Below are 20,697 nucleotides of genomic sequence, written 5' to 3' on the forward strand. Positions count from 1 at the left end.
GTTTATTTTATTAGGGCTTTTATTGGACTTACTGCACATTGGCTGGATCCGTTAACCCTCAAGAGAAGGTCAGCCGCTTTGCCACTGAGGATAATTGGGAGGCAAACATATGATGTTTTAGCCAACGAAATCATGGGTATCCACAAGTTCTATAACATTCATAATAAGGTGGTGCAGATGGTGACTGAACATGGAACCAACTTTGTCAAGGCATTTAAGTAATATTTATATTTAGCAAAAAATATTTAAATAAATTAATTTTTCCTAGAGTTTTTGGAGAAAATGAAGAAGATAGTAGTGAGGATATGGAATTGATAAATTTGGATGACATATTATCCGTTGATGACCCAATTATTCCTACTATCAGCCTACCAAAACATCAACGTTGTTGTTGCCATAATCTTAACCTTATTGCAATAACAGATGCGGAGATGGCAGATAGTGATCTCAATTATAAACGAATATCTAGATCCACTTTTGCAAAATGTTTTGCTTTAGTTAAACAAAATATGTCGTCAAAAATGGCGGATATTTTTTTGGAGAAATTGTGAAGATATTTAATAGCTCCCAACAAGACAAGTTGGAATTCTTATTACCAATCCATGAAATTAATAGATAAGATGCTGAAAAGTTTTCAGAAGTAGAACAAGTAGATGATCAAATTGGATTTGCAATGTTTAGGCAAGAGGAATGTTTTTTTGTTAAAGAGTATGCAACAGTAATACAATGATATTCTCTAAATAAATTTAAATTTTATAGGTTATGGAACCTTTGGCGATCTCGTTAAAAATCTTGGAACGGGAGGATAATATAGAGCAGGGATATCTAACTCCCGTTCTATCGATATTGATAGATAAATTAACGAAATTTAGCTGCATGCGGTATTGTCAGCCCCTTGTAGATATTGTTCTTAGAGATATTGATAAAAGGTAATATTTTTTTATGCAATTATTTTATATTATCAGATATCTGCAAAATATATTAAAAAATTGCAAAGATCTGGCAAATTTAGTAAAATATTTTTTACAGGCCAGTTCTACTAAACCTCTGATATCTAGTAAAATATTAATGGGCCTTTGAAGACATTAAAAATTTATTAGATTATTTGAATTTTAAAATATTTTGTTTAATATTCTTTGTAAATAAATTACAATGTTAATTTCTTTGTATATTAAGTATTAAGTTTACAATTCAATATTTATGATATGACCCAAATATAAATAAATACCATACAAATGATGTGCCAGACTTGACTGTAAAATTTAAAAGGGTTAAGTTTTGCAGATACTTGATTTGATTTATATGAATAAAATGAACACTTATTTAATAATAAATTAATTATCATTTCTTAATATAGATTTCCTTCACTGTATGAAGACAGTAACATTTTGGCAGCCATGATTCACCCTAAATTTAAACTTAATTGGCCTTATATTAATCTGCCACAAAATATGATGGTAAAAGAAAGATTAGTTGCCCTTCTGGAAAATATGCAGGAACAACCATATGTGGATACCTCAAATGAATGTATGGATGGCTTTGATGCTTTTTGGGGGAAAAATACTGTACAAAATGCCCTTTCCGTTAAAATTTTTTTTATTCAAATGATGATTCCATGAATATTTTTAATACTTATATTAATTTAAAAAATATATTTATTGAATATAATAAAGCTTTGCCATTAAGCGCTCCTGTGGAGCGCTTGTTTAGTAAAACTAAACTTCTAAATGAAAGACGCGGATGTTTAAATGATGATAATTTAGAAAAAATTTTATTATTAAAAGCTAATTTTAATAATAAATAAATATATTATAATTGTTATATTTATTATTCAATTACAATAAATTTCTACAATATTTAATTTATTTTTATATTAGTTAATTTTGCATCTGTTATATTATATTATTATTCAATTACAATAATTTATAACATATATTAGTTAATTTTGCATCGGTCAGAAATTTCCTTCAGAAATTTAAATAGAAAAAAGGTCGATCCTGGATTTCGATCCTCTGTTTTTGAAAAGATCGTGATCGGGATTCGATCGTTTTAAAAAGATCGGTTAACAAGCCTGGTTGATACATTATCTAAATATAATGATAATTTCGGGATATGGGGATTTGTTTGGCCAAAATAATAAGATAATGTGGTGGGTATTATTGGATTTGAAATAGTTTTGATAGATACATTCATCATCATGATTATTTTGAAAATTTGAACATATTAAATGTGTATTGTCTAAGGAAATGCAATTTCCTGTAATTGTTTCATCCAGTTTAGCCATTAATGAAATGCGAACAGCAGATCGAACCTGATATTAAATCCACTCCTGCTACAAATACTACAAAAATATAATTCTAAGTGGTCTTGAGAGGTTTTGTACGTTAAAAAGAACCTTAAAAAATTGTTATATTATAGTTATATGAATAACTCTTGTTATAAATTAAATATAATACTTCATTTTTGGGTTTCCCCAATTAATAACTCCTTCCCCATTTCCAGAATGCTTGTCATAGAAAGAATTAGCCCTTCTACACATGTTTTTTTATTAGATTTATAGACATAAACTCCATTTGTTAACTTGAGTGATTTTAAAGTTTTAATGCACTTGTCAAAATGAGTTTCATATTCTGCAATTGTATTAGTATATAAAGGGGCTTTATATCCTTTATCAAGACAATTTCTTGTATTAAGATAATCAAACATTCTATAAGTTATTCATAAATTTATATCATTATTTTTATTTTACTGATCTATCATCAATATAAAATTAATTGTACCATCACAATTTTCAAATCCAGGAATCTCCTGATGCTGTGCAAAAAGAAGGCTATTAGCAACAGATGCACTAAAAACTTGAACTGCAAGTTTTACCTTTAAAATTAATAATTATTATCAAACTTTCATTTTTTGTTTGTGGAAAGCAATGTGCTTTGCGCAATTTATTTGCAGCACGTAAACCTTCACACTCCTGCAATTTATGTCAATTTTGTATATGCTTCCAATCTATTAACTATAAAAAGAAAATAAATAATTAATCAAATCTAATATAGCTAGCTACCTCTCCATTTGATTCATTTAAAATTTCCTCCTCCGCTAATAGATTTCTAAGTAATTTGAGCATATGACAAACATCTAGTAACATATATATTTTATCCGAATCATAAAATTCCAGCTCAATATATGATGATATTATCAGGATCCATACTAACACCAAGCAGTTTGCTCATTTTTTTTATTAACAGAACAACCATCGCATACTATGGCCTTACAGATAACTCCAGTTTCATTTAGATTGAACAATGCATCTCTCACTAAATTTGCTAGGATATCTGAATTCATTTGTGAAACTAGAAAATAGGCTATTAAAATTTTCCAGCTGCTATTAAGACAGGTAGCCATAAGAAACAGTGCCTTTGTTGCTTCTGGACAAGATTTATCTTCTTTTGTTGATTTTGTCCCATCACCTAAATCAACATAACCATGATATTCTGCTTTGTGGTGGTCATAATCTCTTTGTGTTTTAATATGCATTTCATCAAGGCTAAGTACGCAATACAACTGCTTTCCTGATTTTTTTTGGTAGCTTTTAAGGGTAAATGAAATAAAAAGGAAACCTTTATTTAATTTATTTTTTTAAAAATTATTATAATATTGCATGATTTCAATCTTACGACTCCATGCCCTTAATGTGGATTCCGAAGGCATACAAAAGTGTGATTTGAGATATCTGTAAGTCTTAGGTGAATAAAATTTTTATCTTTTAGTGAAGTGATTATTGTTTGTAAACTGATTATTTTATTTATTTTTTCTTTTTGAGCTCCTATAATAAGCATGTGCCCTTTTTTAAGTGTTTAATTATAGCTTCTTGGTAAATAATTTTTCTTTTTAATGTTTCATATGTCGCGAAATAATTATGATCATTTGTTATATGTATAATTGGATCATTTTCATATAATATATCACTTTTTAATAGTGTTTGTATGTTATTTGAATAAACATTCGTTATCTAAAAAGTATATATTTTACATATTGTTTTAACTATGTATTGATATTGTTAACATACATCATGAAGTGGCTTAGATATATTAAATATCGATGGAATTGAATCTTCCTTCAATAAAATCTTTCCGGATAAAGTATGAATGAAACAAGTATTTTTAAAATGCCTTCCACAAATAATACTATATTTATTAGGCATAAATTTTTTATTTATAGCCTGCAACCATTTTTCCAATAATTCTTTTGATTTTAATGGAAATCTATATTTAAAAATAGGTGAATAATAATGAGTAAAATATAAGATATATTTATGACATTGATACAAAGATAGATAGTTTATAAAAATCAATATAAATATCTGATCAGTTATTAGTAATATAGTATTAGATCAGTGAAAATCTGTTTCAAAATAGAAATCTTATCAACCCAAGAGGAAGAAGCATTATTTGTCCTAGCAATAAAAATGAGAAAACTTTATATTTTTACTAAATAAGGATTTTTTTTAATGTTTGTAGCAAATTAATACTTTATGTAATAAATATGTTGCATATAAAAAATAATATATATACTTGTGATAAGAAATATGCGTATTAGATTCTATTTTATTTGTTTTATGACAATTATGAACACAGCACACTCCCATTATCTAAATAAAATAATAGTGATTGCATGTATCCTAACATGCATTTACATAAGATTTATAAGTCCCCTATATTTTAAAAAATTAAAAGGTGGGTTAGTCTGAGATTCATTTTTTAAATTTAATCACCTAGTCAACCTTCATAAAAAAAAATCTTATGAAAATTTAAGAACAAAAGATACTATAAAATATTATATCATAAATCGAAACCTTTAAAACTAACCTTGAATTCATAATGGCGCGATTGCGATCGCGATTTAACAGATGATTGATTTTTAAAATCTGTTTATGAGATCAATTTTTATTTATTAATATTAATTTTATCTTTAATTCAAATTTTAATAATAATCTAAGAAATAATGATAAGCGCAATTGCCCTTTATCGCGATATGAAACAGCAGAGCTACGCTTGGACTATCTCGTCCCATCTAATTGGGTTAAGAAATTTGGGGGTAGCCTATGAGATGAGCCCATCCACAATTTTTGGGCAGGCTGCAGTTACCTGTGCGCGCAAGAGGCGAAACCACTTGCTTAAACGCCTACGGGAGATAAGAAGAGAGAGAAAAGCCCGTACCCGATTAAGTAAAATGTATATTATAGGGAGGGGTAATGGTAAATTTTAAGTTTATGGTCTATATTGAATTTGTTTATTTAATATAAATATGATATATATATATATATTTTATTTTTTTTAATTAATAAACCTGCCTTACTACTTAAGAATATTAGAATAGAGGGGTGATAGTATGAGTAAGTATATTTTGGATAATTATATCAAGGTTAGGTACATGAAGAGTTTTATAAATAAATAAATGTATGTTTACCATGGCGAGAGAAAGGTGGTGCTTATGCTAAAGGGGGGGGGGCTGAGAGATTTGGAGGGTGTAGGTAGCTGGATTTGATTTTTAGAAGCTTTTTTATTGAGCTTTTATTATTGTTTAGACGTATGAATTGTTCCATCGTCAGATTTAGGCTTATGACTTCATTTATGGTTCTGTACAGTCAATATGACTTGTATTTACCGTATGTTTTACCTTCATGAGACTCGAGCCAGATTTAGCCTCATGAACTATGTTTTGTCTGAAGTTTCTGATGGTATGACCAAAGAGTTGGATGTGTCTTTTTTTGAGAGTAGTCTCGATCGGGACGTTTTTTGAGATTCGCCATAAGCTGGCATTTGAAATTAATCTTGGATAGAAAATACCGTTGAGCTGGTGCAGACAGCGGTTTAGGAAAACCTGTATTTTCTTTGTCTGGGTTTTATTTATTTCCCAAGTGTCGCTGCCGTAGAGGAGGACTGGAATGACTGTAGCGTTAAATATTCGGAGTCTCGTTTTGACTGAGATCTCTCTGGCTGTTCATAGTTTGTAATATTTCATGAAGGTTATTTTTGAATTTTTTAGTCGGGCTTCGATTTCGCCACTGATGTTTCCTTTATTATCAATAAGCAGGCCAAGATATTTGAAATTATTGACTATTTTGATTTCATTTCCCTCAAATGTTAAGTTATCTATTGACGCCTCTGGGGATGGCATAATAAAAGTTTTATTGAAGTTGATGGTTAGGCCGACTTTGTTGCTGTGGAAGCGGAGACTTGTTAGTAAGTCTATTGTCTCATCTCTTGACTTGGTAATTAAAACCAGGTCATCTGCGTACGAGATGATTCTTAGATGATTGATATTGTTATTGTTAGATGAAAGATCGACTAAGTTCATGGTGCTCGTGGTTTCTTTTATGATTTTGTGTATGATTATGTTGAAAAGAATGGGTGAAAAGACGCACCCTTCACGCCTCTTCTGATCCTGAAATAAGGAGAGAAAGTACGGCCTAGCTGTAACCTAGCCCAAGCATTGCTGTAATGATATTTCAGAATTTTGATTATGTTTTGATCGATATTACATTCTACTAGAGCCTCCCAAAGGGCATCGTGTTTAACGGTGTCAAAGGCTTTGCTATAGTCAATGAAAGTAAATATCAAGGGAAGTTTGTATCTGAAGCATTTTTGGAGGTGGATTTTGAGAGCTAGGATGGGTTCGTTAATGTTCTTATTTGGCCTGTAGGCGCAAATATTACTTGACAGGAGGTTTTTGGTAGAAGCGAGGATTCTGTTCTTCAGGAGCACCATGAACACCTTTGAGACTGTGGAGGTGAGAGCGATGGATCTGTAATCTGCGAACGATGAAGGATGGAGTTTCTTGGGGAAGTTGCAGATTGTGGATTTATTCCAATCATCTGGGGTTTTGCCTGAATGCCATATTTTTGTGAATATGGCTAATAGATATTTAGAAGTGCTTTCTGGAGCGGCTTTCATATGTTCATTTCTGATCCCATCAGAGCCTGGAGCCCTATTGTTTTTTAGCTTGCTTATGGCTCTGTTGATTTCTATGAGGAATCGGAGTGGGGTAATGGCAAGATTGTCTGTTGGAGGCTCGCTATTTTGGAAGGGATCCTGGACTCGAAGGCTAACATATAGAAGTCTGTCCAGATGGCCATTTGCTGTTCAGGGTCTGTGTATTTGTTACCTCCTTGTAGAGTAAGTATAGGTAATTTCTTGAAGCATGCTGGTTTGCAGAAGTGTTTGAGCTTTTTGTAAGCGTCGTGAGTTTTGTTATTTCTTATATACATTTCTATTTCTTCTGCTCTCTTTGCTAAGAAGATCCTTCGATCACTGCGTAGTAATCTCTGAATGCGTCTCCATAGTGCTAAATTGCGGCTGCTATCGTTTTTTATCGATAAGATTAAGTTTTTTGTACCTACTGAGGGCCATTCTTTTTTTGGTATTTGGCTATGATTTAGGTTATTGTAGGCGTGGAAAATTGCACTTTTGAAATCTGACCAACATTCCTCTAATGATTTGGTAGGGAAGGACTGGATAATTCTAGCTATGCCTGAGCAGATTGTTTCATTGTAGGCTGTGTTTATGTTGGTGAAGTGCCATTTGGGAGTTTGTTCTGGCGCTGCGCGTGTTATGCTATGGACGCGCAATTTGTGATCTGAAACATTTATGTTTAGGATGGCCTTTAGATCTGCAAACCAGTTGTGGATATTGGATAGGAAGAAGTCGATTAGGGAGGAGTGGCCACCTCTTGAGAAGGACATGAGGTGAGGAGGTTTATGTTTGAAGAAAGTGTTTTCGATTTTTAGATTGTTGTCAAAACATATTTGGAGTAGTTTTTTCCCATCCTTATCGTTGCTGTTATAAACTGTTGTGTGGCCTATAGTTTTGCTTATTTTGTATGTTATGTCATGACCTATTTTAGTATTGAAATCTCCCATCGCTATGATGTTGTATCTTTTTGGTAAGGAGCTTATCACGTTATCTAGATGTTCCAGGAATAACATTCTTTCTGTAAGTTTAGGGGGGGACGTAAAAACTGAGGAGGATAGTGGGTTTGTAAGCGGTATTAAGGTAGAGTACTGCGATTCTTTCAGTTATGGGGACAAATTTTATAATGTATTTTTTGAGCTTATTTTTGATAAGGAAGGCCACACCCGACCATTTGTTGATCGTGGTTCCAGAGCTGTAGTATATATAATTTGTAAATTGGGCCGAATGGTTGTCGGGGGAGTGGTTTCCTGTAATCCTATTATGTCGGTAGAGTCATTTATAACAGCGTCATAAGAATTGACATTTTGTCTTTGATCTCATTAATATTTAAGGAGGATAAGAAAAGGGACCCGTTTAGCATAGTTTTAACGGGGGGATTAAGATTCATGATGTAAGGTTTGGTAAAAGATTTTAAGAAATGAGAAAATGGTTTTATTTATATATATATTTCCTTTTTTTTTATTATTTTTATTATTTTTGTTCTTTCGTTTTTTCTTATTTTGTAAAAATTAAAATAAATTTTGAGGAGAAACGAGATGGTAGGCTTATTTTAAGAATTATTTTAATTTTTACTATTATTTTTGTTATCCTTATTTGAAAAAGTGTTGTTTTGTTTTTCTTATTTTGAGAAAGTATTGAGAGAGAAACGAGACGGTAAGCTTTCTTTAAGAATTATAAGAAACTAGTGGTTTTATGAAATATATTGACTATTAAAATGAAAACATGTTGACGATCAACATTTATGTAAAATGATAATGTTTATAAAAATAATTAAAAAAAAAAAAAGTGCATACAGAGCGTTATTGAAGTATCCTTTTGTTATTTCTTTCGATTTTGATAACATTTGTCAAAATTATAGTTATGTATGAATGTGTTTAATTAGATCGTCGATGTGTTTTGAACACCATATTTTTAAAGAAAATCGATCAAAAATAAGCATTTTATAAGAAAAGAAGTTATTTAAGAAAACTGCAAATCTGTCATAAAATATAATCGAAAACAATTAAGAAGAAAAAATGTATAAATGATCAAATATTAATTAGGCGGCGCCTAAAAGAATTTTGAAAGAAAAATACGCTGAACAGCGTAGTACAGTGACAAATAAATGTAACGTTAAGCTATAATATACTTCTAAACCTCCAAGAAAGTAAAAGTAAAAGCAATATACACAGGGAAAACATATTTAATAAAATGACTAATTAATGTAAAATTAAGCTATAAAACTACTCCGAAAACCAATAAGAAAGTAATATAAGGAAATCCTTCAAGAAAGTAATAAAAGAGAAAGTAAGTTATACACAGGGAAAGCATATTATACACTGCACTGGGAATTGTTATATATATAATAGTAATTTATGAGAAAGGGTTCATATTAAGTTGGTATATTTAGAAAACTTATCCTGAAGAACTTAAGTTAAAATTACACTAAATATATGAATAATGTAATATATTATCTAGGAGAAGACTGAATATGAAACTGAAAAATTAAACCTAAACATAAACATTCAAAGTTTTCAAATGATTAAATGCATATCTATAGTAAGATATACATGTGCTGTTTAAGATCAAACAAATAATATATATAATGTAATATAAATAAAGTAATGTATATTAACAAAAATAATCTCATCTAAAAACTAGCAAAAGTATTAAAATTAATAAAAATATACTTGTTTTTATAAGCCAAAAAATACTGCTTGTTTTTATATGCTAAAAATAATACTAAAAAAAAAAAAACTAATGAAATATTCATAAAATGAGAAAATATTTAAAGCTAATAGAATAAGTAATATATATATTGTTATTTAACTAATATATATATTGTTATTTAACTAATATATATAATGTAGTATATATATAATATTAAGAAGTCAAAACACCATTGATTTAAATAATTATCCAAATTTAACTAATATATATAATGTAGTATATATAAAAAGTTGGGGAGTCAAAAATCATTGATTGAGAAAAGTCAATATAAGATTTAGGTAAGATAACATATAATTAATGCTATAATATGCTAAATAAGATGTACTTATTGTGTGAAGTTGAAAGAAAAATTTATAAAAGATAACATACAATTTATGTTATAATATGCTAAGTAAGATGAACTTATTATGTGAAGCAGAAAGAAAAACAGATAAAAGGACTAATACTTAATATGATAGATGTATGTTTATAAAAATAAATTTGTTATATTAAGATTAAACCTGCTTTAAAACTATCCTAAGTATTAAGATTGATAAAATATTCTTGTAATATACCGATTAAAACTAATTTAAGATACACATGTATAAAATATAGTTGTAATATGTAGATTAAAAGCTACTTCAATTAATAAGGGTATTAAGGCAATATTAAGTCAATACCAGACTGACATACATGTTATGCAGAGCTTAAACCTACTTGAGATTGATAAAAAGAAAATTAAGGCAAAACAATATAGTTATGAGGCAAAAAAATAATAAAGTATATTTATAAAGTATATTAAGGTAAAACATTTTAAGAAATTTTAAAATTGATAAAATATAACAGGGTTTGATAAAATATAACAAGGTAAAGACAAATTAGTGAGATATTACCTAACCGGAGAATATGAGTATATATAATGTTAAATTAAAGCTAAATTTGTGCTACATTATGATTAAAAGATAAAAGAAGAAAAGGATGAAAGGATAAAAGGAAGAAAAATATACCTGTTTAGAGTAGACTAATTAAGGCTTAGACACCTATTAGAAATAGATTTTAAAGCAAAAAAAAAATTCTGACCTGTTCCAAATCTACTTTACTTTACTATTCTTGAGATATTAGTTGTCCTTCTAAGAAACGCTTCACGGTTTTTAATGGAATAGAGCATCAGTTGTGGATCGACTGGTATTTAATGGAACCATGGATAATATTAGTGTCGGCATATTGGATTTAGTTTTGTCCCCCAGCAAAAATGAAATAGATGAATAACTCAACTTTACATTACATTACATTTTATCAATGCAGACATTCAAATACGAGTTTCAAATCTGAAGTTTTCGCCATTAATCAGAATTTTTTTAAATCCCTACGATGTCCCTCACATCAATCAGAGAATGAATCAAGTATTGATAATAACCTGCTTTATAAAATAAGCAAATTTAAAAATCCCAGGTAAATGATCTAAATCATTATCATTCATTATTATGTTTTGATACCAACATCGTCTAAAAAATTTTATCTAGCAATAATACTATCAATATTTAACGTTTCACCTTCCGCCATTAATTTGCAGCCGTTACCTCATGAATCGAAAATAAGTAATAATTTAAATCAAAGTCAAAAGTTAAAAGTAAAAAAAATACAAAGTAATTGAATATCAATTCTCGAGAAATAACTAATAATAAAATATATTCTTTTTGATTGACATTTTATAATATATATGTATAAATATATATCATAATAATACAAAACTACAACACGCCCACCCTTCATAGGCCACGTGTTTCATCCCTAAATATAATTTCATATAATTTATAATATTCGCTTCATTTTCATAATCTCCAAATTCTCTTCATTTATTTGATATCATTCCTTCATAATCCTCAAGCCTTTCATTTGTGTCATAGCTCTTGGTCATCATTACTCCCAAATTTCAATCATTTTCTTATCTTCCAACACATCAGGGTTATATGTAACATATATGATAAATATATATTCAAAATATTATAATCAAAATATATGAAACTTCTAAATATAACTTCTTTCCCAACATAATTACTCAATATTTTTGGTCTCAAATGAAATTTGAATTTTCATTTACATTTGTATTATAAAAAAATGATTTTGTTAACATAATTATACTAACTACATATTATAATAAATTTGTGATCTACACTATTATTTTGTTAAAATTTAATATACAAGGTTTCCCTATCCAAAAAAAGGAAAAGTACCAATCAAAAAAGGAAAAGGTTCAATCAAAAAAGGAAAAGTGTCAAACAAAAAAGGAAAAAGTTCAATCAAAAAAGGAAAATTGTCAATCAAAAAAGGAAAAGTGTCAAACAAAAAAGGAAAAAGTTCAATCAAAAAAGGAAAAGGTCGATCAAAAAAGGAAAATTGTCAATCAAAAAAGGAAAAGTCCCAAAGGTTAAGAGAAAAGTCCAATCAAAAAAGGAAAAGTGTCAAACAAAAAAGGAAAAGTGTCAATCGAAAAAGGAAAAGAAAAGAAAAGGGTAAATCAAAAAAGGAAAATTCCCATTCAAAAAAGGAAAATCGTAAATTTTAAAAAAAAATATATAAACTTTTCAATTTTTCTTAAATTTATTTATTTTTGTCATTCCTTCTTATTTTATTTCTAACTTTTTGCGATTTCTTTATTTTATTTGTATCTTTGTGGTTTGACTGAAAGTCTTTATTCTTGGTTTGGATGGGTATGACTTGGTTATGGTTTGAGGGTGGGGGGGGGGGGCGGGGGTATAAAAATAAATTTTTTGATATGAGTATCAAATAAAAGCTAATTTTAATCAGGGTTTCACATTCAAAAAAGGAAAAGGTCCAATCAAAAATGGGAAAGTTTCAATCTTAAAAGGAAAATTCCCATTCAAAAAGCAAAATCGTAATTTTTTTTTAATTTTTCAATTTTTCTTAAATTTTATTTATTTTTTGTCATTCCTTCTAATTTTATTACTAACTTTTTGCTATTTCTTTACTTTATTTGTATCTTTTCTTAATTTATTTTTCTTACTATATCTTTTCTCTATTTCTTTTCTTCTCATTTTTGATAATTCTTTTTTAAAATTATATTATTTTTTAGCAGACTATTTTTTACATACATATTTATAATTACAATATTAAATTAATCGTTTGGTTATAATAAATATAAGTTTGAACTGTAATACCAAACGATATGTAAATTAATAAAATATAATTGTTAAGGGAACAAGCATTAAACTTAGTACGAGAGGAAGATAATAGCGTAATATACGTGAATAAATAATATAAAAAAATACGTGAATAAACAATATTAAACAAAGAAAAAAGATAATTGACGTGTAAAAGGAAAAAAATAAATAATAATAAATAAAGGATGAATTGGTAAAAAACAAATATATAAGCGTGGAAAGAAAAACAAACGATGATGTTTTTTTATTATAAAATTTTTTCGATATATGTTATTGATTGAAGAAAAAAGAAATAAAAAGTAAAAGTTGTTTGATTGTTTTTAAAAAAAATAGAAATTTTATAGATAGAAATTTTATAGTAAAAGTTGTTTGATTGTTTTTAAAAAAAATAGAAATTTTATAGTGGTGACCCGGGTATGACTAAATACTGAATTGCTAAAATGAATTGCTAAAATGAATTGTTAAAAAGCAATTAATCATAATCAATCAAAATTTTATTATGTATATTTTATTTAATGAAAATTTTTAAAACTTTTTTTAAAATATACTTAAATTATTTTTTTATTAAATGAAGGATACAGATTAAATATCATATAATATATAATTTTATTTTGAGTTAATATTATTATAAAAGAAATATTTTCATAGCTTATTAAAACATAAATAAATTTTTTTCAATTTTAAAAATTAACAAATATATATCCGTAAGAGGGCGTTATATGCGTAAATATGTAAGTATCATTTTAGGAAACCGGAATGATGATTGGATAGCGCTTTTTTTATATTTGGGTATATATACATATGAAAAACCTAAAAATTAAAAATAAAATTTAGGTTTCTTTGATGTTTAATTTATGAGTAGGTTTAGAATAGTAAAATAATGGAAATTTTCTAAGGTAAATATTGCTGGCGTTATTTATCAAAATCTCTTAATTTTTGTTTTATATGTGTATATTTACGTGCTAAGCATTATCCTAAAAAATTTTTTGGATATTATGATTTGACCGAATGCCCTTAAAACCGACCACTTACTAAATATTCGATTGATTAAATTTACTAGTAATACAATTTGAAAAATGTTTTTCGTTTTATATATCTATAAATACGTATAAAACATAATCCCAAAAAATATTTTAAAAATATCGCTATTTGGCGGATAACCGACTCGTAACCGACCCAATGACTAAATACTGAATTGCTGGCGTTTTAAATCAAAATATCTTAATTTTTGTTTTATATGTGTATATTTACGTGCTAAGCATTATCCTAAAAAAATTTTTGAAAATAATTTGATTTGACCGATTGCCGAGCTCAAAACCGACCACTTACTAAATATTCGATTGACCAAATTTACTAGTAATATAATTTGAAAAATGTTGATTTTCGTATTATATGTCTATAAATACGTGTAAAACATAATTCTAAAAAATATTTTAAAAATGTCGTGATTTGACGGATAACCGACTCGTAGCCTACTCAATGACTAAATAATGAATTGCTGGCGTTTTAAATCAAAATATCTTAATTTTTGTTTTATACGTGTATATTTACGTGCTAAGCATTATCCTAAAAAATCTTTTGAAAATAATTTGATTTGACCGATTGCCGAGCTTAAAACCGACCATTTACTAAATATTCGATTGACCAAATTTACTAGTAATACAATTTGAAAAATGTTGATTTTCGTTTTATATATCTATAAATACGTGTAAAACATAATCCCAAAAAATATTTTTAAAATATCGCTATTTGGCGGATAACCGACTCGTAGCCCACCCAATGACTAAATACTGAATTGCTGGCGTTATTTATCAAAATCTCTTAATTTTTGTTTTATATGTGTATATTTACGTGCTAAGCATTATCCTAAAAAATTTTTTGAAAATAATTTGATTTGACCGATTGCCCAGCTTAAAACCGACCATTTACTAAATATTCGATTGACCAAATTTACTAGTAATACAATTTGAAAAATGTTGATTTTCGTTTTATGTATCTATAAATACGTATAAAACATAATTTAAGATGCATAAATTTTAAGTGTTAATACAAAAATTATATAAATGTTATAACTAAGAATTTATAGTAAATTTGGTCAATCGAATATTTAGTAAATGGTCGGTTTTAAGCTCGGCAATCGGTCAAATCAAATTATTTTCAAAAAATTTTTTAGGATAATGCTTAGCACGTAAATATACACGTATAAAACAAAAATTAAGATATTTTGATAAATAACGCCAGCAATTCATTATTTAGTCATTGGGTGGGCTACGAGTCGGTTATCCGCCAAATAGCGATATTTTAAAAATATTTTTTGGGATTATGTTTTACACGTATTTATAGATATATAAAACGAAAATCAACATTTTTCAAATTGTATTACTAGTAAATTTGGTCAATCGAATATTTAGTAAATGGTCGGTTTTAAGCTCGGCAATCGGTCAAATCAAATTATTTTCAAAAGATTTTTTAGGATAATGCTTAGCACGTAAATATACACGTATAAAACAAAAATTAAGATATTTTGATTTAAAACGCCAGCAATTCATTATTTAGTCATTGGGTGGGCTACGAGTCGGTTATCCGTCAAATCACGACATTTTTAAAATATTTTTTAGAATTATGTTTTACACGTATTTATAGACATAGTAAATTTGGTCAATCGAATATTTAGTAAGTGGTCGGTTTTGAGCTCGGCAATCGGTCAAATCAAATTATTTTCAAAAATTTTTTAGGATAATGCTTAGCACGTAAATATACACATATAAAACAAAAATTAAGATATTTTGATTTAAAACGCCAGCAATTCAGTATTTAGTCATTGGGTCGGTTACGAGTCGGTTATCCGCCAAATAGCGATATTTTTAAAATATTTTTTGGGATTATGTTTTATACGTATTTATAGATATATAAAACGAAAATCAACATTTTTCAAATTGTATTACTAGTAAATTTGGTCAATCGAATATTTAGTAAGTGGTCGGTTTTAAGCTCGGCATTCGGTCAAATCATAATATTTTCAAAAAATTTTTTAGGATAATGCTTAGCACGTAAATATACACATATAAAACAAAAATTAAGAGATTTTGATAAATAACGCCAGCAATATTTACCTTAGAAAATTTCCATTATTTTACTATTCTAAACCTACTCATAAATTAAACATCAAAGAAACCTAAATTTTTTTTTTAATTTTTAGGTTTTTCATATGTATATATACCCAAATATAAAAAATGCGCTATCCAATCATCATTCCGGTTTCCTAAAATGATACTTACATATTTACGCATATAACGCCCTCTTACGGATATATATTTGTTAATTTTTAAAATTGAAAAAAATTTATTTATGTTTTAATAAGCTATGAAAATATTTCTTTTATAATAATATTAACTCAAAATAAAATTATATATTATATGATATTTAATCTGTATCCTTCATTTAATAAAAAAATAATTTAAGTATATTTTAAAAAAAGATTTAAAAATTTTCATTAAATAAAATATACACAATAAAATTTTGATGATTGTTTTTAAAAAAAATAGAAATTTTATAGATAGAAATTTTATAATAATCATTTTAAAATTCTTATATTTTTAAAATTTTAATATATTCAAAACGCATTTATTCTTTTTAGCAAGTAAATAATTATTTTGTAATTTAATTATCTTTTAAACTATTTTGATTTATGAAAAATTAAACGCAAATGAGGTAAATTTTATAATCTTTTTCACTTCCATTTGTTGAGTATATACTTTAAAAATAAATTTTTTTTATTAAAAAATAAAATTATGAAGATATGGTAAAAAGGGGAAAAAATATTAACAGTGAAACAAAAGCTCTAATAATATTGACGCGTTAAAAAAAGATAGTATCAAAAATATAGCATCATGTTTTAAAGTAAGCTATAAGACAGTGACAAATATTAAATACTTTCATCTCAAAAATGGAATAAAATATAGCTTACCCAAAGGAAGTTCACGCGCACGCAAGAAATAAATAAAGAGCAGGAAGAATATATATTAAATTGTATAAATTTGGATTGCACTTTATCCTTAAAAAGGTTATGTGAAATCATTAAAGAAAGATATGATGTGGAAATATCAAAAAATACGGTATCAAGGTTACTCTCAGGATTTAGGTACAGCTTTAAAAGAGTATCATTACGTTCAGTTAGAGAAAATAACGAATCAAATATAGAGATTCGCAAAGAATACGCGAATTGGTTTGTAGATGTAGCATATATGAAGGAAAAATTTATATTTATCGATGAGAGCGGCTTTTCAATATCAATGAGGCGATTATATGGATATTCCTAAATAAATAAAAAGGCAATTAAAAATGTTCAAGGAATAAAGACAATAAATTACACTATCGTTGCGGCTCTCACAATTGCAGGAATATTTCGATTCGAAGTTCTTGATGGCCCTTGCAATGCTATATATTTTAGCAACTTTATAAATGAAATATTAAATTATTTTGAAGAATCTAACATGATTTTTATGATGAATAATGTTCCATTTCATCACAATCATTCAATTAGGGAATCGATCGAAAGAAAAGGACATACATTGAAATATTTACCACCCTATAGTCCGTATCTTAATCCTATTGAGAATGTGTTTTTTCAGTGGAAGGATTTTGTCAGAAATAAAAATCCTAGTAACGAGGAAGAATTAATTCGTTATATAAAAAATGGAGAAAGAGGAATATCTGAAGAAAATGCAAAAAATTATTTTAGAAATATGGAGACATATATCCCAAAATGTAGAAGGGGATAAATTATTAATGATTAATATAAATTTTTGTTTCGTACTATATTAAATATATATCGTAATTGTAATTAAATAATTTCATATGTAAAAAATTATAATAAAAAAGTTGTCTGCCAAAAATTTCGTGAAAATTAAATATACTTAAAGGAATTATCAAAAATGAGAAGAAAAAAAATTGAGAAAAGATACAAATAAAATAAAGAAATCGCAAAAAGTTAGAAATAAAATAAGAAGGAATGACAAAAATAAATAAATTTAAGAAAAATTGAAAAGTTTATATATTTTTTTCAAAAAATTACGATTTTCCTTTTTTGAATGGGAATTTTCCTTTTTTGATTGACCCTTTTCCTTTTCTTTTAGGAATTTTTCTTTTTCGATTGACACTTTTCCTTTTTTGATTGGACCTTTTCCTTTTTTGTTTGACACTTTTCATTTTTTGATTGAACCTTTTACTTTTTTGTTTGACACTTTTCCTTTTTTGATTGGACTTTTTCCTTAACCTTTGGGACTTTTCCTTTTTTGATCGGATCTTTTCCTTTTTTGATTGAACTTTTTCCTTTTTTGTTTGACACTTTTCCTTTTTTGATTGAACCTTTTCCTTTTTTAGATGGGAAACCCTGTAATATAGTACGAAACAAAAATTTATATTAATCATTAATAATTTCTCCCCAATAAGTTTTCTTCAGTTTTTGCCAAACTACGCAGTTCAACTGATATTAACCTCTGGACTGTGATAGGGGCTAACTTGTAGCTATGCAATAAGGATAATAGTTAGTATTTATATTAGATGAAGAGAAATATTATTACTGTTTTAAAAAAATTAGTATAATCTATGTATAAAATATTATCTACCAAAATTTTATTATGAAGAAAGAAAGAAGTCCTCGGAATACTAAAATAAAGAAATATATTAAAATGTTCGTTTATTTACTTTTTCAATCTACTATTTATATACTTTTTACAAACTAAAATTAGAATATAATATTAAAAAGGTTAACATATAAAATAAAAGTATAACTAAAATAAAAATATAATTTGAATAAACAGAATTAAATGAATGCGCGTTACATATATTAAAACATATTACTATTCAATAACCAAAATATATAATGTTTTAATTTATTAATTCCTATAATATAACATTCTGTCTCTTCTAAAAAGCCTTCCCATAATTTTATCTAAGAAGTCATAGAGAGTTTGTTATCCAAGTGGTTTATCGTTTTGGTCATCAAGTTGTTTCATAAGTCATTGTAATCGTTGGCTTGTCCCAATCGTTGGTTTGTTTAAATCGTAAGCTTGATATCCTTATCGTAAATCATGATTTTGTCATATAGCTTGCTTTGTAGTACTCAGTTGTTATTATTATCATTTTTCAAAATTGTTATTATCAGTAAGTTTCGAATAATAAAAAATAATAGTTCATCAAGTTGGATATAAGAATAAATGAAAAATGGTAAATCAATAAGATTGTTATATAATTTTTTTAGCGTTTTAATTTTTCGCGTTTTAGTATCCAATTTATTTTTTCATTAATATTTTCAATCCTGAGGTTAAAATATGCAAATAAAATATTATTCACATTTCCCTCTTTAAAAAATTTAAATTTCACACCCTAATTTTAATTCAATAAGTGTTTTTTTTTGTAAATAATAATTCTTCATAAGATAATTTTTAGAAAATGATCTCCTCATCACATCTTTTAAATATTTTTTTAAAATGAAGATGTTTAGTTTTTATATAACTTCTTGTCTTCAAAGCTTTAAATTTCAAAAACTTTTTATCACATTAAGTATTACTTATAAGAGTTATATAATTTTATAATTTTTTAAATCAATCATATGATTTTTATCTTTTAAATTTTTTAATTCATATGTTTTAATTACATTTTGATATAGACTTAGTTTTAACTTCTTGTTTAGGATTTTTAATGGTTTAACTTTGTAATATTTTTATTATATTTAAAATTCATCTTAAGGTAATTCAGTTAATGTCATAATTCAAGAAATCAAAATATGAAAATATCAATAGGCATTTCACTAAGAAATTCAACTGTTAATTCATTATTAAGTAAAAGATTTTTAAGGCTTTTTATGTATTTAAATATGTCTATTATGATTGATTTACATTTAAGTTATTTTAATAAGTTAGTTTATACTATCATCTCGGCATATAATTTTAATTTATAATAACTTTTCTTCTTACGTGGATTTTAGAATTATAAGTAAATCATCATTGGTCTCACTATATAGAATTCATAGCCTATCCCTTAACTTCCATATCAGTTCTTTCTAGGTTGTCACATTAGGTTAGGTGCTGGTTATCATATTCCAGTCCAACACCCAGAACCGGGACCATGAAGAAGGAAGCTTTTGGCGTGAATGAACGTGCTAGGGAATTTTCTTGGTTCTTGGTCATCTCATTAGGTTATGTAGTCATCTCATTCAAGTCCACCACCCAGAGCCGGGGCACCATGAAGAAAGAAAGAAGTCCTAGGAACACTAAAATAAAGAAATATTAAAATGTTAGTTTATTTACTTTTCAATCTACTGTTTATATACTTTTTACAAACTAAAATTAGAATATAATATTAAAAAGGTTCACATAAAAATAAAAGTATAACTAGAATAAAAATATGCGTCATAATAAGCACAATCGCCCTTTATCGCTATATGAAACAGCAGAGCTACGCTTGGACTATCTCGTCCCATCTAATTGGGTTAAGAAATTTGTAGCCTATGAGATGAGCCCATCCACAATTTTTGGGCAGGCTGTAGTTACCTGTGCGCACAAGAGGCGAAACCACTTGCTTAAACGCCTACGGGAGATAAGAAGAGAGAGAAAAGCCCATACCCGAAAAATAAAAATATAATTTGAATAAACAGAATTAAATGAATGCGCGTTTCATAAATTAAAACATATTACTATTCAATAACCAAAATATATAATATTTTAATTTATTAATTTCTATAATATAACATATTACCAATTATTTAATCTATTTTAAATATGCCCATTTTTGTAAATTAAAAATACTAGTTTTTTAATAAATTCTTTCTAAAAAATTTGTTGTCTAAATAATTT

The sequence above is a fragment of the Gordionus sp. m RMFG-2023 genome, chromosome 3 (assembly GCF_954871325.1).
Source record: "Gordionus sp. m RMFG-2023 chromosome 3, tfGorSpeb1-WG-v2, whole genome shotgun sequence".
Classification (NCBI taxonomy): Eukaryota; Metazoa; Nematomorpha; class Gordioida; order Chordodea; family Parachordodidae; genus Gordionus; species Gordionus sp. m RMFG-2023.